Source organism: Elephas maximus, chromosome 1 (assembly GCF_024166365.1).
Source record: "Elephas maximus indicus isolate mEleMax1 chromosome 1, mEleMax1 primary haplotype, whole genome shotgun sequence".
Taxonomy (NCBI): Eukaryota; Metazoa; Chordata; class Mammalia; order Proboscidea; family Elephantidae; genus Elephas; species Elephas maximus.
The window spans coordinates 228,696,007-228,721,264 of NC_064819.1; positions in this window are offsets into that span (position 1 = coordinate 228,696,007).

The window sequence follows — 25,258 nt, forward strand, 5'->3', positions numbered from 1 at the left end:
GTTTCCTCGTCTTTTCCAGCTTCTAGCGCTCACCCACACTCCTTGGCTCACGGCCCCATCCCTCCATCTTAAAATCCAGCAATGCTGGGCTGAGTCCTTCTCACACTACCATTTGTCTGATTCTCCCTCTTCTGCTTCCTTCTTCCACTTTTAAGGACACTTGTGATTACATCGGGCCCACCTGGATAATCCAGGCTAGTCTCCCTGTTTTACTGATGAGCAACCTTAATTCTCCTTTGCCATGGAGGTAAAGTATTCACAGGTTCCAAGGACTGGGACATAGACATCTTTGGGGGCCATTTTTCTGCCTACCTCACACAGGAAGAAACAAAGAGCAACAAAAAGAATAAATATGTGGATAAATCTAAAAGAACATTGATTGTAAAAGCAATAAAGATGATATTTTATGAGGTTTTTAATACATGTAGAATTAAGAATTGGGAGTGGTGCAGGACCAGGCAGTGTTGTGCATAGGGTGGCTATGAGTCAGAACCTAACGACACCTATACCTATAAGACAGCACTTAACAACAACAACAGAATTAAAAGGCATGAAAATAACAACACAATAGGTAGAACTGGAAGCAAATGGACCTAAATTTTCTAAATTCTATGCATTGTCCAGAAAGAGATGAAAGTGTGACTTTATATGAGATTTTAATAAAACAGTGATGTTGGATTCTGGTTGCCCTTGGGTAACCAGTCAAAGAATGTATAAATAATAAGCTGGTAAAGAGGGAACATGGAATAATTTTTAAGTACATAATTAATCCGAAAATGGATAAGAAAAGAAAAGGAACACAGAAAAAGTGGGACAAATAGACAATGAATTTAGATGGTAGGTGTCATGGATTGAATTGTGTCCCCCTTAGATTGATGACAAGAAACTTCCCCCAGAGCCAACAGAGAAAAAGCCTTCGCCTGGAGCTGACGCCCTGAATTTGGACTTCTAGCCTACTAGACTATGAGGGAATAAACTTGTTTGTTGAAGCCATTCACTTGGGTATTTCTGTTATAGTGGCACCAGATAACTGAGATAGTAGATTTAAGTTCAAAGAATGCCATTTGAAAAATGTATGACCCAGAAAATTTAAATCAATTACCTACAATCACAGAGCTTGTTGGTAGCAGAGAGCTAGCCTGAATCCCAGTCTCCCTCGACCAAACCTGTCATGCCCAAGCCCCCGCCACTCCCAAGGCATTTCCTTCTCCACTCAGCCACGATCACCTGGGCCTGGCCTAGGTTTCCCTGGAGATGGGACTCCCTTGCCTCCAAGGCAGCCCACATCTTTCTGGGACTGTCTCAGCTTGATGAAAATTCTTTGTTTCTATAATTGCGTGTTGTGATCACGTATGGCAGGTCAAATGAGACTTACTTACATTTTCAGTGACCCTATGCAAATGTCTGTGCCTGAGCCCTATGGTAGTGGCGTGGAGCTTGCTGGCCTCTGGTTCAGCGGAAGCACACAGGAACGCATTTCACTGCACGATGGATTACACACCTAAAGCAGAGGGTGGCACCGTTCACAGGCACAGACAGAATCCGTTTTGCACTCAGAAGCAACCCACGCACAGCCGTGAATACTTGCATTAGTGTCAATTAATCTAAGGTGGTAGGAACTCAGGGCAGCCCTATTCGCTCTGCTCTTGGGAAGTGGAGGTGGAGAAGGTGAGGAAGGAGAAAGAAAAAAATACCCTTTTGCCTGCTAAATGAAACATGTATAGCAGATTCCAGTGGCTGAATGACTTTGTTGAGAATGAGTGACCCCTTCCTCCTTTCTTCCAACTGGATATTTTACTTTCACCATCTGCGCCGCAGCAGCGAACAGAGTGGAGAGGACACAAGGAATGGGTCGAAACAAGGTCCTTGATCCTGGGAAAGGAGCCCATGGGCAGGACTCATCAACCCGCCAGTCACTAGAAGGGCTTACTTTACCGTAGCCAAAGCTTAAACCAGGTAGCATCTAAAAGTCTCCACACTTTGCTTTCTCTTCCCTAATAGATGGATGTCCACGTATGGAGTGAGGCACATACGGGTTTAGACAACTAAGGTATGGCATAGCAAACATCTCTGTACCTCTTAGTTTTTTAATCAACATATACTTGATTTTTTGTTTTCAATGACTTTTCTGGGCTCCCTTTAACACATCCTCCCGCAGCCTTTATATGCTTCACTGTTCTTGAACTTCGTTCCACATTCACTGAACTTTTCAATGAAATTCATGACCTTTTTTTGCTTTCTCCACCATTGAAAAGTAAAAGTTAAAACACCCTTCTTAGTTTTCCCTACCCTCACCCCATTCTGGCCAGTAGTGATATTCACTGTTCAATTCAACCAGTGTTCACTGAGACCCAGTCTGTAGCAGACACTGCTGGGAGTGGAGACACCAAGGATGGATAAGACCGGGCCCCTATCTGCTAGGAGCTCACAGTCCAGGAGGTGAGACAGACATGTAGACAACATGAAACAGTGAGGAAGGCATGACCAGCCTGGGGTTAGCTTGCTCAGCAGACCACTGCTTCCCAGAAACCGCACAAGTGGATACTGAGCTCCAGCCATGAGCGCCACTAGCAGCTCCAACACTAAGCCACGCTCAGAGTGGAGAACATTCTCCCTGTGACATCAACCTTCCATGCTTACTTATGCTTCCATCAGAAACCATTACAAGTAACAGTGGAAATTCTCATGCACTGATGGTGGGAATAAAAAATGGTGGATCAAAATTTGAAAAACCGTTTTGCAGTTTCTTTGAAAATGAAACATACACTTACCATACAACCAAGAAATTCTACTCCTAAGTTTTTACCAAAGAGAAATAAAAACTAATGACCACACACCCGTACATGACTGTCTATAGCAGCCATGTTCACTGCAGCTAAAAAGTAAAAACAGCTCAAATGTCCAGCAGCCATTGCTAAAGCAAATTGTGGCATGTCCATATAATACAAACATATACAATATTTACAATATAATATAATAAATAATATATAATACAAACTACTGACACATATACATGGGTGAGAAACCACATGCACAATTTCACGGAGGAAAAAAATCTTTTTTTTGAAGGTGAAACAAGAATCTTCTGCGCATACTTGACATAAACCACTTTAGATTTGAACTGTTTGGAGGGTTAAAAGCTATATGAAAAATTTAGGGTTTGTTCCCAAAAGCTGAAACCATGAAGTTTCTTTTCTTTGAAGAACCAGAATGGTATCAGAATAGCAACCAATAAGACAGGTAAACTCAACTGGATCATGAGCCAGCTCAGATTTACTTTATGGTTGATGTTGTTTTTCTGAAAACTATGAAAGACCCACATACTGATAGGGTAATTATAGGGAAGCCAGACCAACCTATTGCCATCGAGTCAATTCTGATTTGTAGCAAACCTACAGGACTGTCCCACGGGGTTTCCTAGGCTGTAATCTCTACAGAAGCAAACTGCCACATCCTTCTCCTGAAGAGCTGATCTTTTGGCTAGCAGCTGAGCACTTAACCACGTGCCACCAGGGCTCCTTCTGCTTCTTTAAATATTGCAGCCTTGGAAACTCTATGGGGCAGTGCTACTCTGTCCTATATACAGAGTCACCATGAGTCGGAACCGACTTGGTGACAACAGGTTTGGTTTGGAAGCCAGGCAAGTACTTATCAAATTGTTGTTGTGAGCCGCCATCGAATCAGCCCCTGACACATGGGGAATCCATGCACAACCAGCTCAGTTCCATAAGGTTTTCATTGGCTAATTCTCAAAAGTAGATCACCAGGTCTTTGTTCCTAGTCCTAGTCTGAAAGCTCTGCTGAAACCCGTTCAGCGTCACAGCAACACACCAGCCTGCAATGACAGATGGGTGGTGGCTGCGCACGAGGTACATTGGCTGAGACTCAAACCCAAATCTCCCACATGGAGAGCTAGAACTCGCCGATGGAACCACCACTGCCCCCATCAAATTACACAAATAAAGGTAATTCATGCGACAGTATCAACATGATCCAAGTCCCAAGTATCTTAGAAACAGCTCAAATCAGGGTTGACTTCCAGACTTTTGCTCCTATAATCTCAATGACAGCGAAATATCCAGGCATCAGGAGATCTGGACCAAAGACTTTTACATCCTTTTTTCTCTGATCAATACAATTGTAAACCACGGTCAACCCACACTGCCATAAAATGGACTTTTTCTTTTGTTTCTTTATTTTTGCAAATGTCTGAAGAGTCCTAGGCCCTCCGGCTGACATGGCCTGCTTGGTGCTGGCAGACAGGCACAGAGCAGTTTTCCCAAAACCCACATGGACACAGCTTAGGGAGTAAGGAGGGCGTGGGGGGGTGGGTGGAGATTCTAATCCTTATTACAACCCTTAGGAAGAGATTACCATCTTTGGGGCACTCAATTTGAGATACTGGGAGACAGATGACTGCCTATCCTTCAACTGAATCATAAAACACCAATCAAGTACAACTTCTAAACAAAGAGGGATTTTTAAGAAAAAGATGCAGATGCTGCTGGTTGTCTCCCATGTTAGAAAAAAGGAACCCCAGATCTTGGTGTAACTTGATTTAAAATGTCTGTTCTTCCCAAAACAAGGACCACAAATCATCACCAGGCATTATCAGGGGATCTCAAGATTTTTTCAAGGGTCTCCGATTACATCAAGTATTTGCATATTTTTTTAAAGGATTCTCAGGGTCACGGGAAAGGATTAACTTCTGGTGATAGGAGCTTCAGACACATTTGCAGTCTGAAGGTTGGGCGTTATTTGAGAATAAGCCATTTTTAATCCTATTGTATAAATTGAAAGATAAACATATCCATTTTCTTGCCATAACATCACCTCAAGTGTGGGAAGGAGCACTAGACAGTGAGTCAGTGCCCAGCTATAAAATCCTCTGACTCTGAGCTCTTAAAAAAGTGACTAGCTTCTCTGGTTTCAGTTCTCTCCCATATAAAATGAGATTTTGATGTGAACGTTTCTCAAATATTAATATGCATCAGAATCACCTGGGAGGTTGAATGAAATGCAGATTCCTGGGCTTCTGCCCCAACGACCTGATTCCTAGTTGATGAGAGATGGAACCCAAGAATCGGCATTTTATTCAGTCTCCTTGGGTGATTTCATGCAGATGGTCCATGGATCTGAAAAAACACTCTGCTAGATGATATTTGATGCTTATTCCAGCTCTCACATTTTATGATAATGCCATTTACAAGTAGGCTAAAGTTGGAAGTAGTATTACTGAAGCCAATATTGCTATCAACACTTGAATCAGAGAAAAATATAAAGAAATAAAATTTTAGGGGAAAGGGTTTGGGTTCACAGCCAGAAAACACTCTGATAGTTTTTTTTATCACTTTACATTTAAAAAACTAGAACATATTTTTTTAAAGTGTCATCATATTTAATCTTTATAAGTGAAAGACTTAACTTTTAAACAGAAAATCTGCATTTAACCATAGGAATAAAAAATAGCATTCTTCGTGCAGCTGTTCTCCTGAGAACTGTGTGTGTCTTTATATTAGACATTTAACCTAGAACAAAGACCAGGATCAGCCTTTAAGGCATGTGGGCACCCAGTGGTTTAAAAGCATCAGGACTCTCATTAATCCTCCCCAGTGCCCAACTACCACCCCCCAAAAAATCGACCTTCCACCAGTTTGGCTGAAACCTGAAATTCCACAATGGCAGTTTTATTCCTTTGTTTGTAACCAGGGCCCATGACTCCAGCTGCTTTGTAAATATCCATGAAGGAGGTAATACACTAGCCCTGGCCTGGCGATAAGTGGCTCCTGAGTTACTGCTTCCCCATCCCCTTCCATGCAGACATTGATAATCGATCACAGTACTCTTCCCACTGAGCCAAGGTGAGGCCTCAAAACCTCTTAAATTTAGGGTTCAGAGTAGCCACTTCTTTTGATTAGACTCGCACAAAATTTTATCTGCTGCTTACAATATTCACTCAATAAACATTTGCTGCAGACTGGTGGTAAGACCAGTCACTAGAAAAGGACATCATGGTTGGTAGAGAGGCAGCGAAAATGAGGGAAATCCTCCATGAGGTGGATTGACACAATAACCTAAACAATGGTGCAGGACCAGGCAACGTTCCATTCTGTTTCGCATAAGGTCTCCAGAGTCAGAGCCAATTCGAGCTGACAACAGCAACACAGTGTGCCAGGCATGATTCTCAGAGGAACTCATGACAAGAGAATAAAGGAGGGTAGAAAAACTTACTGAAAAGATATCAATGACACACTTTGTCCTACTTCACAACTGGGCCACAAATTGGCCATGGTAAAGATACACATTGTACCTATTGATGTACATAAATTGGAATATATTCACACAGTGGGATAATACTACAAATAAAATAAAAATTATAGGCACATGGCTACAACTTGGATAAATTTTATATTATGATAATTTAAAAAAAAACCTCTTTCCAGAAGACTGCATGAGTAACGTAGAGAGAAGGGTAGGAGAAAAACCCATACACAGACATAGCTATTACCAATGTTCTCTTCCCTTTACTGGGTTGGGTGGTGGGTCTTCAGGTACTCATTATAATAAATACACAAGGACGGTACCTGGATTAATTATGAGACTGTGGCATGAAAGTAGGATTATGGTGAAACCAATTCTGTGGACTGAAGTCTATTCAGAGGGAGAAAGGCCACATTGTAGCAACATTGTCAAGAAAGCCAGACTGAGGAGCTGCCTACAGCCTCCTTGGACTAAATGTCATGTGGGAGGCAGAACTCCCAAATCTGCTTGATCACAGGAATTCTTTAAGGACAGAAAGCAGTCTGGACAAGAGGAATTGCAGAAAGAGCAATGCATGACGTTCAAGTTATTGGTCTGGGGCAAAAGAATTCTACCAGCCAAAAAGTCTTCAGCCCAATTTGATGAATCAATTCGTTTTACTCATATTTTCTTTACTTTTGGAAAGGAAGTTTGGAATACCCTAAAGAGCACTTTCATTCTGAAATTGCTAGAGTAAATAAAGGAAATGTTATATAACTCATTTCTAAAAGAACAAGAGAAACATATTAACAGATTGACAGTATTCATAGGTTAATTAGGAAATCTGTTGGTGCTGTTAAGCAACTTGGCATATTTTAGTTTAGACTGACATTCCTTGAGGTATAGGTATAAGTGATGTTCATTCAATAATAGTGAGATGTTACAAAGTCTTTGAGAGACTGATGTCTAGAGTCAGCTTACAGTTGAGTAATAAGTAAAATGTGTTCTGGATCACTATGGATGTTTTCAAATCAAAGTTATGGCTTTGAAGCAGTGTTTAGGATATGAAATGATGCACCCTTGAGAAGAGACAAAAAGAAAGGGGTTAAAAGAAAAGGACTATTAAATTGGTTAAAAAGGAATCACCTAACCAGGTTTGTACTGTGGCGAACATTTTAAATATGGTCCCCACAGCTGTAACAGGAGGGTTAGAAAAATCCTCTTAATTTTATTCGTTATATTTTCTAGTGGACTGAATTTTAAAGTGTCACACAAAAGAATAGATTCTTCGCAGGAGCACTGAAAACATTGCTATAGAGTTATTCAAAAACCAAAGGTATGGTTCAGAAATGGTTGGGTCTTTAGGATTTTTACGTGTACGCTCTCACTTAGTCCTCACTACAGCCTTTAAGGTGAAAACTCTTCATACCCACAATTTCAAATGAGGGATAGAGAGGTTAAGTACTTGTTGAAGGCAAAGGCAGGCACCCAGTTCTGCCTGACCCCAAAGCCCATGTCCCCCATGACCAGGCCAAGGTGGGCAGAAGAATAGCCTGGATTGGATGTTGCCTCGAGCGTATGTTCCACAGGGAGACTTTCTCTGGATTCCCTTTCTCTCAGCATGGCCCACCTTCAGCTGAACCTGGTGCCTCCAAGTCTAAGGTCTCCCAGATCAGCCTCCACAGAGAATAAAACTCTCATCTGCTCTGGATGAGAGGCCAACTTCCTTCACTGTGGAAGAAATTAAAGGACTGGGGTGGTGGGGGGTGCTTCCTAACTGCTTCCTAGGAAGACTTTCAACTAGTCCTCCTGTTTTTTCCCCCATCGGCACCTCAGGAGGTGGCTGGTGGCTCCAATCCTTGAGGCTTCTAAGGTCTGGGGATTAAACCAACTTGCTTCTGGGTTTCTTCCTTAGCCCACTTAGGTTTTTGCTTTTTCTCGTCTGCCAAACCGGTGACCTCTTGTTCATCTGACCCACAACTTCCAAAATGTGGTTGCTCATTGTGAACATCCTCTCCTGTTCTCTTTGTCCTTGTGGGTGGGTCTACACCTTTCTTTCTTATTCCTTTATTAGCATTTTAATGCAATTTTGGATTCCCTGGTTGGTGCAAATGATTAATGCGCTCAGCTGCTAACTGGAAGGTTAGAGGTTCGAGTCCGCCTAGAGGCACCTCGAAAGAAAAGCCTGGCAATCTACTTCCAAAAAAATCAGCCATTGAAAACACTATAGAGCACAGCTCTACTCCAACACATGGGGTCGCCAATCAACTCAACGGCAACTGATAATACAATTTTAGGAGAAGCCACTATGAACACATCTGTTGAATCCACCATGCTTAACTGGCTCTTCCGGGGGGAAAAAAAAGTTGTTCCTGGACAAGAGAAATGCGTGACTAAGTCCTTGTGAGATGCTAGGGCACTTCACAGACTGGACTTTCAGCACGTTGGAAAACATCAGAGCCACCAGCCTTCATGGTAAGTAGGTAAGCAGTGTCCTCCTTGCAGACGTTCTTCAAATATGGCTAATTTCAAGGCTGGAGTCTCTTTTCAAGTTTGGAGAAAGAAAACCGAGAAACCCCAGCCCCACCACCCTCAACTGTTTGTCTCTCCGGTAACAAGGCCATTATTTGCAGTCTGAGTAACAGCATTTTTTACAAAGTTTAGCCACTGTTATTTTAGGGCAAGACTATGAAATAAATGATGCAGCCTATTAAAGTGTACCATTAGAGATCTCTGAACATTTTGTACTTTCTCAATTTTGTAACAGTAAAATAAAGGAAGAGCATTTCACTTGTAAAGAGAATGAAGAGCAGTTTCTTGCCATAGTCTGTTAACACCAGAACCAAGGCCACCAATCCAGTCCTCTGGTTGTGTTTCTGTAGGCCGGAGGGAGAAACGAGCTGATTTCTGGTAATAAGTGCAGGAGCCCTTGCTTCCCCTGACTCTGCTCACTGGCATGGTGTAAGGACTGAATTGTGTCTCTCCAAAGTATGTGTTGAAATCCTAACCTCTGTACCTGTGGCCGTGATCCTGTTTAGAAATACAGGTAGTCCCCGACTTATGACGGGGCTCCATTCTGACAAGTCAGTCGTAATTGGTTCTGACAGAAGTCAAATACCTCATTTTTTTTTTTTTTTTTTTAGTCTTCATTATTATTGCCTTTTATTATCAGTATCTTTATAAATCCAGCAGTGTTTTGGACAGTACATCATAAAATTGAACACGTGTGAGTCAACATCTGAGAATGATACTATCAGCAAATTATGCACTACAAGGAAACCCTGGTGGCGTAGTGGTTAAGCGCTACAGCTGCCAACCAAAGGGTTGGCAGTTTGAATCCACCAGGTGCTCCTTGGAAACTCTATGGGGCAGTTCCACTCTGTCCTATATGGTCGCTACGAGTCAGAATCGACTCCACAGCACTGGGTTTTTTTTTTTTTTTTTTAATGCACTTCAACATATTACTAACAGTAAGATGTACAAAAAAAACAGACAGACAGCTGTGTCCTAAGTGTGATTCACCATAACTTGAATATGTTGTAAGTCAGGGACTACATGCAGGGTTTCTCTTTTTTTATGTTAATGCAGTCATACCAGAGTAGAGTGGATCCTAAACCTAATCACTTCTGAGTTATAAAAAGAGCAGACCAGACACAGAGATATACACAGGGGAAAGACCAGCTAAAGGGACTGGAAGGAAATCCTGGTGCTACTGATAAGGACCGGACTGCTAGCCTCCTGAAATGTGAAAAAACTAATTTCTGCTCTTAAAAGTCACCCGCTTGTGGTATTTTTTTGTTATGGGAGTGATAGCTAACTGAGACACGTGAAGGAAGAGAATGGGCAAGCAGAGGCTTGAGCAGGCAGTAACCACAAAGCCTAATTTCCTGACATTTTTCCTCAATTCCACAGGAAAAGAAAAGCTTTAGCAACTGCAATTTTACAAGATGCCACCCACTGCTCACCCTGTGATGGGAGATGCTCGGGGAACCTTGTCCTTACAGACCTTTTTGTCCATTCACCATGTGACAATTCCTCCTTCATTTGGAACTACGAGGTCGATGCCGATCCATTTCCCAGAGAAACTTTATATAAGTTGCAATAAAGCATAGGAACGAAATGGAGGATGTTCTGCAAATTTTCAACATCTTTTGTGTCACAAAATCTTAGGTATGCTTGCAGGTTTGCAACTTTTTCATTAGAGAATAGAGCAAGCTCACCTCTCAGAGCCCCATGAGAAAGAAAAGTTACAAATGGATCTCTCCACTGGTAATCATCTCAGATATAAAAAGCAATAAGTTCATCTTGCCCCAGGAAAGCAATGACCAGATTCCATCTTCAGGACTTGACCAAGCTTGGTCCCTTTTTCTCCCCTTCTTAGGGAGGGAGACAGTCATGGTTGAGACTTTTGTAAAGAGAGGCTAAAGAGAGAGAGGAGAGAGAGGCAAACAGATAGGAAAGAGAAGAGAAAAAAAGTACACATTCTCTGGCCCTATCCCAAACTTACCTGAATCAGACTCTGCCGGGGTGGGAGGGGACCAGAATTCTGCCTTTTTACCAGGCATCTTAGGTGCTTTTGATGCAGACAGACCAACACTCATCTGCAGGCCTGCATTTTGGGACTGCCTCATGAAATTTTATTCACTCCAACACTATTAGCTGAACTTTGACGGTAACAGATATGAGGCTTGAGTAATATTTGAATGATCCCAAGGCCTGCCAAAGCAGAAAAGGAGCTAAATCCAACACCAGCCGTGAAAACACTCTGTTCTAGAACGTAAACTGCATGAGAACAGGGAATTTATGTTTTACCCACTCTGTATTGCCAGCACCTAGAACAGTATCTGTCGCACAAAAGACCTTCAATGAATACATGTTGAATGAATGATGAACCTACAAACCTGGTCACCTTCCCATCAAAAAATGAAACAGTCAGATGGAACAGGAGATCCATCATGTCAACCAAACCTTCCAAAGCAAACCCACTGCTGTCGAGTCGATTCCGACTCACAGAGACCCTATAGGACAGAATAGAATTGCCCCATAGAGTTTCCTGGTGCATTCGAACTGCCGACCTTTTGGTTAGCAGCCGTAGCTTTTAACCACTATGCCACCAGGGTTTCCAACCAAACATTAGGAGGGTTTATTCCACGCCGTTTTCTCTCTGCTAAAATACATCTCAATGAGAGACACCAAATTGTTTCAGCCATCTCAAGTGGCAGCCCGGAAGCAGCCCCTGTTCCCTCCAGCACTGGCCTGGCAAACACCGCCACACGCATCACAGAGAAACATAAACTGGACTCCAAAAATCCTTGCAAGGCCACATTTTTACTGATGCCTCTAGAAAGTCTCCAAAGGGGGCCTCGTATGACAACAAGAAGTCAAACTTCCCCTAAATCATATTTCCCAATTTCTCCTCCAGAAGTCTTCACACGACACAGTAGCCACATCCACTCTGGCTCCTCCCAGCACCCCCACTGCACTGGCCTTAATGACCCCCTCCTACCCCTACCTTGTCCTCTGACCTTCAGAGAGCATTAACTGCTTACTCTTTAAAAGTATTACATTCACACTCTTCATACATGTAAGCCCTCAGCAGCTCAGAGTTTTCTCTTCATCCACTCCTCAGATCAGCTGAGGAGAGAGCCAGGAATGGGGCATGACAAGAAAAGAACTTTCCCAAAGGCAGGAGACAATGTTGGGTTGCTATCCACAAGGTTACTTTAAAACTGTGGTGTTGGGAAGGGCAAATTATCCAATAGGTCTTTTTTGGGGGGGGGCGGGGGGGGTTAAGATAAGCACAGAGCTTACCTTGCTTATTGGGTCCTCTGTAGTGAACAATTTCACATTTTTTCACATCAAAGATTCTGCTTCTAGGTATTACTGGCATCTTTCTCTCTCCCAACTCCATGGCACCTGCCTACAGAATCAAAGTCTTTTCTCAAATTTACAATCCCTGACAGGGACAGTTGACTTGGTAAGCATGGGCTTACTTGTGCATACTTACTAACCTATAGTGAACAATTGTTACTACACACAAGTAAGCCCATGCTTACTGTGCTTAATTTGCCCCTGGGTGTTGGCAAAGGATATTGAATATACCGTGGACTACCAGAAGAATGAATAAATCAGTCTTAGAAGAAATACAACCAGAATGCTTCTTAGAAGAAGACCTGGTGGCATAGTGGTTAAGAGCTACGGCTGCTAACCAAAAGTTAGGCAGTTCGAATTCACCAGCTGCTCCTGGGAAACACTGTGGGGCAGTTCTACTCTGTCCTATAGGGTCGCTATGAGTTGGAATTTACTTGATGGCAGTAGGTTAGGTTTTGCGTTTGGGGCGCCTTAGAAGCAAGGATGGAGAGACTTCAGGTGACTTATCTGAACCCATCATCAGGAAAGACCAATCGTCAGATAAGGACATCATGGTTAGTAGAGTCTCAGTGAAAATGAAGGAAACCCTCAATGAGATGGATTGACACAATACCCAGAACAGTGGATTCAAACATACCAAGACCATAAAGATGGCACAGAATGAGACAATATTTCATTCTATTATACATAGGTTGTCATGAGTCAGGGCCGACTCAACAACACCTAGCAACAACATAAAAGGCAAGAGAAAGGCAATGGCCAGGGGTGGATTACCTAGTGAGCAAGGTAAGCGCAGCCTTACTTGTGTGTACTACTAATCTGTAGTGAACAATTTCACCTATTTTTCACCACATAGGTGAATTTGTTCACTACAGGTGATCTGGTAAGCACTGTGCTTACCTTACCTATTGGATAACCCACCCCTGGCAAGGGCTATGGATTCTTTGTAATTAATAGTTTTGTTTCTGCCATAGGCCAATACTCTGAGAATCTACCTCTTTTCAAGACCTGGCCCCTTCAGGAAGTTTACTTCACTTTCCTATTATAACCCCTACTTGGCATCTCAGAGTTCCCAGATGCTACAAAGGTTAAGCACTTGGCTGGCTGCTAACCAAAAGTTTGGAAGCTCCAGTCCACCTAGAGGTACCTCTGAAGAAGCCCTGGTGATCTACTTCCCAAAAATCAGCCATTGAAGACTTTATGGAACTCAATTCTACTCTGACACGTATGGAGCCACCGTCACTTGGAAGTGACTCAAAGGCAAGCGGTTTGGCTTTTCGTTTCTGGCATATCATAGGACTCTCTCTCAATGTCAGCTTCATTATTCTGCACTTACTATTACATCTTCTTGCAATCGCTCCCAGTCTGTTTCGCTTGTGTGTTTCTTCCCCCAGGAAGATACTAAGATTCTTGAGGGCAGGTACTTCACCTTTGCCTGCTGGACCCCTTCCACAGCTAATCTCCACATATTTGCAGATTAAGTGCTGGGTAAATATTTGCCAACTCCCAAAAGGGCAGCAGGAAACACTTCAGCCTTTCTTTCCCAGAAAGAATATGCCTGGGGAGTAAAAAAGCAACTGAGTCATCTCTGAATACAAAGGACAACTGTGTATGTAAATATATGATAGAAATAGTCATTCAAACATGAAATTGATCCTGGAGGACTCATAAAATAAACTGTAGGCGATCCGAGCATCTCCGGTGGGTTACCAGCCAATTAATTCTACTGACACTGTACAAGAACTGCTTTATATTAATGCTAACTCATTGCGCGTTATCTGCTTTCTCCTAATGCAAGGAGTGTGTCTAGCTACTGAACCAGGTCTGTGCCACGCCTGTGCCCTCTTGTTGGGGGGTAAACGACAGCAGGAAGGGATTACGTCCAAGAAGCCCAGATTCAGGGAATTCACCTTTCCCCCTCAAGGCCCCAAAACTACCTGAGAAAGATCTACAAAGGAGGAGGAGGAGATCAGGATGGCATAAAGGACTACCTTAGCAGGGGTTTTATGCTCATTAGTACCAAATGGTGCAAAATAATCAAATGCAAGAAGGTAGGTCAGTGGGAAAGAGGCTCCCAGCGAAAACCATATGCACTTTGCACCCTGATCCCAAGTGATTCTTGAGCATCAAAAGCAAGTTTTGTCGTTGTTGTTGTTTCACTGCCCACACTTCCTGAAATGCAAATCAGTAGCAAATGGCCAGGCAGGCCAGACAGAGCAGGAGGGCCCAGGAGCCCTAGGAGCAGTGTCAAGTGTAGCTCGAGGTGAGCAAAATTAATGCTGTAAACGAGAGGCCAAGTTCACTTATGAGCAGCTCTCTAATGGGCAATTACCTCTTCTCTTTTCTTCCATTCGTTTTCCTTTTTTTTTTTTTTTTTCCTTCTTCCTAGTGTTAAGGTGTAGTAGGCAAGAGAGGATATGAAGGAGACTGGAGTTTTATTTAGTTTGGCTAAGAAGGCAGCTTTTATGCATTTTCTGAGGTGTGTATAATTACAGGTGCCGTTAATGTGCTTAAGAGCTTAGGGGAAGCAATTGTATATGAAAGATAACTTCCTAACAGACAGCTTTATTGCAGCTGGCCAGCAGCCGCTCTACGCCAGAATTAGGTGCGCGTCTCTTCATTCCCATCCCTCTTGTCTTGGGGGTGCTTAGCGCGGGAAAGATGCTGAAACCTGTGGAAATGTGTGGCTGGGAGTTCACTCGGCGGAGAGTCATACATACGCTTTACACATCCTCTCCCATCTCACAGAGCTCACCAGTGAAGAGATGCCTGTTGGGGCAGGCTGGTGACAAAAGAGTCTAACAACTAATCCCTTCTTGACAACTGACAACTCACAAGCACACGGAAGGACTGTAAGAACACGATGAGAAGCTCTATTTGAGCCATTTTCAGTTTTCTGGGAAGGTGAGATTTTAGGAGTAGGAGTGAGTTGTTTTAGCTCAGCTGCTAATGGAAAGGTTGAAGGTTCAAGTCCACCCAGAGGCTCCTCAAAAGAAAGCTCTAGCAATCTACTTTAAAAAAATCAGCTCCTCAAACCCCTATGGAGCACACTTCTACTCTGACACACACAAGGTCACCATGAGTCAGAATCAACTCAACAGCAAGCAATTTTTTACTAAGATGCTATTTGCTTTTCTCACTCTCTTTCGCTCACTAGTGGTCAGTAGTAAGAGCAGCAGCAGATTTTAGCGGCAGCATCGACCAGGCCTGGTAATGCATGAAACGGGGGACCAGTCAGTAGAGTACTAAAGTCCTTCCACCCTGGGCAAGCATGTACGGACAAGCCATTGTTTGCTTCTTGACAGTTTCCCTCCTCCACAAAGTTAGATGACCAAATGAGAAACATTTTCTCTACCAAGGGTCACTGACCAACAAAGAGAATCAACAACATCAGGAAAAATTCGATGCACCTCAATTCTCTAGCGGGGCTAGATACGAGGGTTAGTCAAATGCAAGAAGGAAATGAAGGGCCAGGGAGAGTGAGAGTGAAAAAGTGAGGAAGTGGAAAACCAACCTTCTCCCACACAGAGATGTGCCAAAACAACCACATAATGGGAGGAGAAAGGTACCCGGATATAGAAAACAATATGCTGGGAGATACATACATAAACATACACAGAGAAATCTTCAACTTTAACTGCCTTCTGCCGTGTAATGATAACTACCATTTAGACAAATGTGAAAGCTAGTTGTATTTTTGTGAATGTGAGCACAATTAATCGCTGTGTCCACACAGGTCATTAATGGTTTGGAGAAGTAATGGACCAGGGTCTAGACTAGCTGTGACAGTTTATGGCCTATATTATCCAGTGTCTTTCTTACAATTATTCTTTTTAACTTTACGGAGAAGCAGAAAAGAGAGTCTTTCTCATTTTCATAATTTCAAGTTACTGAAAAAGAGCCAAGTTCTGCAAGACCTAAGTCCCCATGTAAGAAGGAGCCAGGCATCCATTCCTGCCCGCTCCTCCAAGGCCAGGAGAAGTGGCAAATTCTAATGGTACGTGGCCATTTCGATTAGGAAAGCCTGAGGGTAGAGAAGCCAAGATGGATCCAGTCCATACATGAGTAACAGGAATTACTCTCATCAATTTCCATCATGAAAACAAGGATATAAATTGCAAGAGGAGACATTAAGGGTTATAAATAGGAAGAACCTACTAAGTGGAGGAATTATGATTTCAGTGAGCATTTAATGAACACTTGCTATGTGCCTGGAACTGAGTCAACAACAAGGTATGCAAAGGTAAGAAGCTCTGCCTGCAGAGAGCTCAAAGTATAATAGCATACGTTATCAAGAGAAGTTGTGTCGTTTCCCTCTCTAGAAATTGAAGAGCAATTATTCCCAAGAACTTTGAATACAGCAGAGTCCAAGACACTCACATTATTCCTACATGAACCCTTGAGATACTATCCAGCCCTTAATCACACGATGCTCTAAGCAGTAGTCTTATGTTTCTTTTCACCTCTGGGAATCCCCACTTCGCTTTAGGAAACCACTTGTAGAAAACCCACCAGAAATTAATCCAGCACATTTGCGCCTTGTTGAGGTGTTTTGTTTTGTCTTGTGTTTTTAACCAAGTTCATGAACTATCTATCAATTTTCCTTTAAGGTGTATAAAGCCCTAGGTTTTACCAGTACACATAATCAAAGGTAGCCAGTCTGCAGCAGGTTACATCTTAACTCTCATGCCCACCCCACCTGTGGGCACTGCTGTGGCATTCATACAATAGCCCATTCTTAGGGCTGCTCAGAGAATGTCACAAACCTAGTCCAAGTGCACTACTACATCTCTACAATGAAATGAAAGACTATTTCCTGATGGGAACTTTAAAGCACAGAATGAAGCCTTGCCCCACTGTGCAGAACCAGCGAGGAGAAGACCCTGAGCTCCTACTTCCCAGCCTCGCATGAGAAACCCACAATACACAGCGCAATGGTTGGAGCCTCCAGGCACCGTTCTGGAATCACCTGTTTCTAATTATCCCTGTTTGTTGTGATGACTTGTTTAAGGTCTGAGGCAGGGGAACAGAGCCAGGAGAACGTAGACTAGATTTCTTTCTCTTAAAAAGATGCACAGGGCCAGTCCTGCAGGGGACTCCAGCGATGCCACAGCCTTGGTCCCCTCAGCCCTTTGCCGCTGACAAACACCTGCTTTGGAGTTGCCTAGGTAAGCACTAGATATGCATGTGAAAGCTGGACAATGAATAAGGAAGACCAAAGAAGAATTGATGCCTTTGAATTATGATGTTGGTACGGAATATTGAATATACCATGAACTGCCAGAAGAATGAACAAGTCTGTCTTGAAAGTACAGCCAAAGTGCTCCTTGGAAGTGAGGATGGGGAGACTTCTTCTTACATACTTTGGACATGTTATCCGGAGGGACCAGTTCCTGGAGAAGGACATCATGCCTGGTAAAGTAGAGGGTCAGTGAAAAAGAGAAGACCCTAAACGAGATGGACTGACACAAGGGCTGCAACAATGGGCTCAATCATAACAATGATTGTGAGGATGACACAGGACCAGGCAGTGTTTTGTTATGTTGTACAAAATGTCGCTACGAGCCTGAACCGACTCGACAGCACCTAACAACAACAGATAAGCACTAGCCAGAGCTGAATCTCGCTTTGACTTTGGGGTGTTGGTCCTGGAAACCCCTCCAAGTGTCTTTGTTTGTTTTGCTTTTTTTGTTTGTTTGTTTTGGTTTTTGGTATGCCGCATCCCTTTCACTGGCTGAGGAGTTGAGGGCGCTCAGTGGGGAAAGAGCCAGAGGCTTAACACAAACACATCGGGCTTTGGGCAATCAACTCTCAATAGTGTGAAACCTGATCTTATACAAGCCCAGGTTGGATCCTTTCCAGAAGCTTTTGTTACCAAAAGCAGCAGAAGGGTTGTTTTATAATACGGACTCACCTATAATCCAGTCCCACCTCAGGGACCCTGAGGTCACCATATAAGGATCTCTGAGCAGGCAGGCAGTCAACCCAAGCACCACTTGCTTCGCCTGCTTTTCACAAAGCCTGACTCTGGAGCGGGCAATTTTAACTGTGATTTTGTTTCTACTGTTCTGTTCATAGAATCTGTCAGTGAGGTATTTTTCCTCCGAAAATAAATAGATCAAATTTTATTCATTGCTGTCAAGTTGATTCCAACTCATAGTGACCCTACAGGACAGAGCAGAACTGCCCCCATAGGATTTCCAAAGCTATAAATCTTTACAGAAGCAGACTTCCACATCTTTCTCCCATGGAGCAGGAGAAGCTGGTGGATTCTAACCAGCCACCTTCCAGTTAGCAGCAAGCAGTTAACCACCCCACCACTAGGGCTCCTTAGATCAAACTCGTTGTCGTTAGGTGCCATGGAGTCAGTTCCGACTCATAGTGACCCTGTGTACAAGACAAAAAACTGCCGTGTCCTGCCCCATCCTCACAATTGTTGCTGTTGTTGAGCCCAATGTTGCAGCCACTGTGTCAGTCTGTCTTGTTGAGGGTCTTCTTTTTTGCTGACCCTCTGCTTTACCAAGCATGATGTCCTTCTCCAGGGACCGATCCCTCCTGATAACATGTCCAAAGTATGTGAGATGAAGTCTCACCATTCTTGCTTCTAATGAGCATCCTGGCTATAGTTCTTCTAAGACAAATTTGTTCGTTCTTCTGGCAGTCCATGGTATATTCAGTATTCTTCGCCAACGCCATAATTCAAAGGTATCAATTCTTCTTCGGTCTTCCTTATTCATTGTCCAGCTTTCGCATGCATATGAGGCGACTGAAAACACCATGGCTTGGGTCAGGAGCACCTTAGTCCTTAAAGTGACATCTTCGCTTTTTAACACTTTAAAGAGTTCTTTTGCAACAGATTTGCCAATGCAATGAGTTGTTGACACAGCATTATATCCAATGACTACCACCCATTCGCCTGTGTATCTGTCATACTATGGTGGCTGTTGCTGTGATGCTAGAAGCCACGCCATCAGCATTTGAAACACCAGCAGGGTCACCCATGGTGAAAAGTTTTCAGCAGAGTGTCCAGAATAGGAAGAAAACCCTGGAGATCTACTTCCAAAGATTAGCCAATAAAACACTTACAGGTCACAACAGAATATTTCAGATGTAGTAGCGGCAGAGGAGCCCCGTAGTTTGGAAGGCACTACACAATAATTGCAACAAGGGACTCAAACATACCAACGATCACGAAGGTGACGAAGGACCCAGCAGTATTTAGCTCTGTTTTGCATGGCTTCACCCTGCATGCGAGCTGACTCGACAGCAACCAACAACAATATCATCCCCCGCAGAACAGCTGAAGTGTGTCTTGCTACCACCTCCCTACCCAGAAGAGTCAGAAGAAGTACGCTGACTCTTCCACATTGTGGCTCCCCCCATCACCCCCATAGGTTTTATACTTACTAGCTGTGGGACCTTGGGAAAGTTACTGCATTTATTTAAACCTGTTTCCTAACCTATAATGTAAGGATGATAACACTCCCCATCTCAGAGCTGTGAAGATTAAATCAGAAAATGTAACCATTTGGCAACCACCACAGTAATAATTGTTTCAAGCAAAGGACCCCCCGTGGATGCTAAAATTATTGGGAGAAAGTATGATGAGAAACAGAATATCTACATATTCTCGAAGTGTCTCCCCACAAGATACTTATTAATGGTAAAGGGACAAATTATAACTTTACGGGGAGCAAATTAGCAGGCACTGCCTTAGCCAAGGGGTCAAACTTAACAGCGTCACTAGCAAGAAGGCAAATCTACAGCATAAGCCTCCCGATAAACAGCATCAAAAAGAACACAAAGCCACAACAGCACTGCTAAAATTGCGCAACCTGAATGTAATCATATGGACCACCAGACAAACTCAAACCAAAGGATGGTCTACAAAATGACTGATCCGTATTCTGCAAAAATGTCAAAGTCACAGTGGTTGGCAGAATAATGACCCCTCCCCCCCAAGCTCCTGGAACCTATAAATACGTTACCTTACATGGTAAAATTGTCTTTGCACACGTGGACATTATCCTGGATTGCTGGTAGCCCAGTGCAATCACCAGAACCGGTTACTGTCACGTCAACTCCAACTCATGGTGATCCCGTGAGTGTCAGAATAGAACTGTGCTCCGCAGTTGTTTTCAGTGCCTGATTTTTTGAAAGTAGACTGTCTGGGCTTTCTTCCAAAGTGCCTCTGAGTGGACTCGAACTTCCAACATTTCTGGTTAGCAGTGCATTAATAGTTGGTGCCTGCAGGGACTCCAGTATAAACTCATGAGCCCTTAAAAGCAGAGAATCTGTTTTCCGAACTTTGTCAGAGTTGTTAGGATGGAAGAAAAATCAGAGATGCAATGCGAGAAGGACTCCACCGGCCACTGCTGGCTTTGAAGATGGAGGAGGGAAGCCACACTCCAGGGAAAGCAGGAGGCCTCTAGAAGCCTGAAAAGGCAAGGAACCAGGACCTGGAGCCAGAATCGGTTTGAATTCTACTTTACCACTTACTAGGTATGTGACTTTGGACAAGTCATTTAACCACTCTGGATTTCAGTTTTTCCATCTATAAAAAGGGCATACTATCAACCTCATGGAGCCCTGGTGGTACAGTGGTTAAGAGCTACACTGAGCTACGGCTGCTAACCAAAAAGTCAGTAGTTAAAAGCCACAAGCTGCTCCTTGGAAACCCTATGGGGCAGTTCTACTCTGTCCTATAGGGTTGCTGTGAGTCGGAATCCATGACAGCAACGGGTTTCAGTTTTTTGATTTTATCAAATTTGTAAAGTTGTGAGGATTAAATGAATTAATGTGTGTAAAGTACATACAACAGCGTTAGGCACTTAGTCCTATATAAGTTGGACTGCTATATAGTGGTGTCTGAGAGGGTGTTAGAAAGACCCCTGCCCAGTCATCTGCAGACTTCTCCAGCCCACTCTTGGGGTTCACCATTAGCATTTACCTATCTAGCTTAGGGTTTATTTACTGCTGAAATTCACTGAGTCTTATCCACCATGTAGAGTTTGGTATGTAAATAGATGTGTCACATCTTACTGAGAGCAGATCCCCATGATAAAAGAAAGACAGCACAAAGGGAACAAATCCTAAGAAGTATATACTGGCCCCAAGGGAGAAGAAGAACACTGCAAAGGTGGCTGCCAGGATGAAAGATAAACTGAGTCCTACAAATCAATTCAATGTCGCTAAAGCGTGACACTCAGAGTAGATCGTATATAAAAGAACCAGAATCAGCCTGACATCAGACTTCTCAGCCGCAATATTTAACTCAAGATGACAAAGAAGTGGTACTTTTAAAGCACTGAAAGAAAAGAACTTTCAACCTCTAATGTTGTACTTATCTAAATTGCCACTCAAATGTAAAGGTATAATAAAAAGTATTCTTAGACATACCCAGCCTCAAAGGTTTGCCACAAAAAGACCCATATTGAAAATGTTTTTGGAGAAAGAATCCAAATATGAAAAGAAACAAGACCAAGAGATGCTGCAAAAAGTACAGAGAGGAAGCAAAATCAAGGTTTATTGCTGTCTTGATGTTTTAATTAAATAAAAGCAAGGGCTAAATAAAAGAAAAAAAAAGGATATCCATAACAAAAAACAAAATCCTAGCCAATATCTTCATGAGTAGTCTTTTAGAACAAGAATATAGAAATTGATTGGTTTAAGAAACCAATAAACCAAAAAACCAAACCCATTGGCATGGAGTCAATTCCGACTCATGGCAACCCTATAGAACAGCATAGAACTGCCACATAGGGTTTCCAAGGCTGTAATCTTTGCGGAACAGACTGCCATATCTTTCTCCTGCAGAGTGGTTGATGGGTTCAAACTGAAACTTTTAGGTTGGCAGCTGAGTGCCTAACCACTGCACCCACTAGAGTTCCTTAAGAAAATAATAGGGATAAATAAACAAGAGTACGACGATTCTTAAGTTAAAGGCAATTACCAGAAGAACAAAATTAGAATAAAAATTGTCATGAAAGCAGAAGAAATTTTAGTCCATACAATGGTAAATAAAACCAAACCCATTGCTGTCGAGTCGATTCTGACTCATAGCAACCCTATAGGACAGAGTAGAACTGCCCCATAGAGTTTCCAAGGAGCGCCTTGTGAATTCAAACTGTCAACCTTTTGGTTAGCAGCCCTAATGCTTAACCACTACGCCAACAGGGTTTCCAATGGTAGATAGGAAGAAAGAAATAAAGGAGAAAAAAGGAAAATACAAGATGGCAGAAATAAATCTTAATAGTAATACATTCAATGCAAACAAGTTAAACTACTGAATAAAGAAGACAGAATCTTGCTGAATTAAAAAAAAAAAAAAAAAACAAGGTCCAAAATTCTATTGCCTACAATGATACACCTAAAACAAAAAGTCACAGAAAGTTGGACAATAAAATGATCTCCCCTTGTCTCTATAAGTTAGTGATATATATCATGTTTATATTAAACTTTTGGTCTATCTATTCCAATAATTTTACTTCAGACGGTTGTATGTAACCATTTTTTGAGGAGTTGTGTTCCTCAGTGTTACGGATTGAATTGTGTCCCCCAAAATGTATGTCAACTTGGCTAGGCAATGACTTCCAGTATTGTGTAATTGTCTACCATTTTGTCATCTGCTGTGATTTTCCTATGTGTTGTAAACCCTGCCTCTAAGATGTTAATGAGGCAAGATTAGAGGCAGTTATGTTAATAAGGCAGGACTCAATCTACAAGATTAGGTTGTATCTTGAGTCAATCTCTTTTGAGATATGAAAGAGAGAATCAAGCAGAGAGACACAGGGGCCTCATACCACCCAGAAAGGAGAGCCAGGAGACGAGCTCATCCTTTGGACCCTGAAGGTCCAAGGATAAATGCCTGAGGTCACCCCTCACAGGTGTTCATCATCTCCTCACCCCCACAGAGTACAGGCCCTGCCCTGATAACAACTGCATCAACTGTCTGGGCTATCAGTTAAAGGACTGACAATGGTTGTCCCAAAATCACAAGGGGGTGGGAGGGAGGCGAAGTCATCCATCTTAACCTCTCACTGATGTCTCCAGCCACACCCCGCCTCAGTCTGAAACCTCCCAACACACACACACACACACACCCCAATAGTCTCCCCCAAGTTTTTCTCTTGTTTTGGTTTCGTTCATTTGTTTTTGTCATTTTTGCCTTGTTTCTAGAATCCACATTGTTCTCTGGTTCTACATTTTCTCCAGAGCTGATTTGGGGGAAAGGGGCCAGCAGCCCCGGTTAGCTTTCCAACTGGCAAAATCCCAAAGCCTGAGGTCAAGAGATTGTTTGCTTATGTGATTGCATTTTTCTCATTTTGTTGTTGTTATTGTTTTTGAGACATACACCCATACGGAGAGGGAGAACAGGACGTCTGCTGGAAAGCAGAAGTATGAGAAATGACCCTAGAAGACATGAAAACACCAGATCCTAGTAGTGGGGAAGGCTGAGACCCGGTGAGATTTACACTGCAGACACCTTAAAAGACTCAGAAATTGGCAGCATGAGGGACCTCTGATATTGGGGAGGGAAGGAAAGCTGAATGGAATCCAGAGGACTGGTGAAAGCTGGTTGCTAAGCAATTAGATCCCTAGATCATCTTCCCCAATCTACACACAGATAAGCAACGGCCACTTCCCTATTCTGGTGGAACACACAAGAATTATTCTCTGGAGAGGATAAAACATTATTTGGGCCAGAGGTCAACCAGCACAGTTGAAGGCGTGGGCAACGTACCAAAACCATAGGGATTAAGGGGCCGTGTACAAACTCAGTGTTATAAACTGACACTTCCAGCCCTCTTCCCCCATTCAACTCCCAAAAATTTACACCCAGATCTCTCCTTTCCACACAGGAGATAAGCAACTTTCTCTCTGAGGAAGTGTAACCAGCCCAAGACAAGACCCAGGCTCTGACTCCAGGATTCCCTAAAAACAGCCTACCTAGATCACTCTAGAGTGAATCTCAGAATTGACAAGCCCCACCCAAACAGCTTTTTAGTCCTCATTCTTAATCATGAATGAACAGGCTAGCTAGGATAAGAAGACATTCAAGGGAAACTTCTAGTACAGAAGATAGAGACCAAAATAAACAGAAGGGAGAAGCTTGAAGGAAACAACAACAAAAAAAAAACTTTGACAAATATACCTATCAATCATATGCTCAAAGAAGAGAATATATTGCATCCAAGGCATAAGAATGGATTTTATTTAAAAAAAAAAAAAAAAAAAAGAGGGCAGGCATTCAGGAAAAAAAAAAAATCTCTTGGAAATTAAAATCATGACAACAGAAACAAAAAAAACTCCACAGAAGGGTTGAAAGATAACGTTAAGGAAATCCCTAAGAAAATATAGCAAAAAGACAAAAGAAATAGAAAATAGATCAGAAAAAATTAAGAAAAATTGAGAATTGGTACAGGTCAACATCCAAATAATATGCATTCCAGAAAAAAAAGAACAGAAAAATGGTGTTGGGGGGTGGCAGGTCAGAGTTTGAATGGATTTTCAATGAAATAATTCCAGAAAATTGTCCTAAATTGAAGGAAATGGATTTCTATATTGAAAGAGCCCACCAAATGTCCAGCACACTGACTATAAAGAGATCCACACCAAGGCTTATCGTTGTGAAATTTCATAACCCTTGGGACAAAGAGAAGGCAAAGGTCAAATATAACGAATCAAGAATCAGAATGGCATTGGTTTACTCAATAGCAACAGTGAGCACTAGAAGATAACAAGCAATGCCTTCAAATTCTGAAAGAAAATTATCTTCAGACTAGAACTGTACATTTACCAAACTCACAATCAAATGGGAGGGTAAAATGAAGACATTTTCATACACGCAAGGCCTCCAAAATTTATCTCTTATACTCTGTTTCTCAGAAAGATTCTGGAATATATTCTCCTATCAAAATAAAGAAGTAGTCAAGAAAGAGAAAGATCTCCTACAACACATGAGAGAAGCAAAGGGAAGCCCTACCACAAAATTGAAGGAAGGCCCCAGAATGATAACTATGCACTAGGCTTAAAGGGCTCCAGTCCAGGCTGGAACATGTGACTCAAGAGATGTTTCAGGGCTGCCATTACCATGTTTTTGCCTGTTTAATCATCTTTTTAAACTGACAAAACTACTAGAGGATGT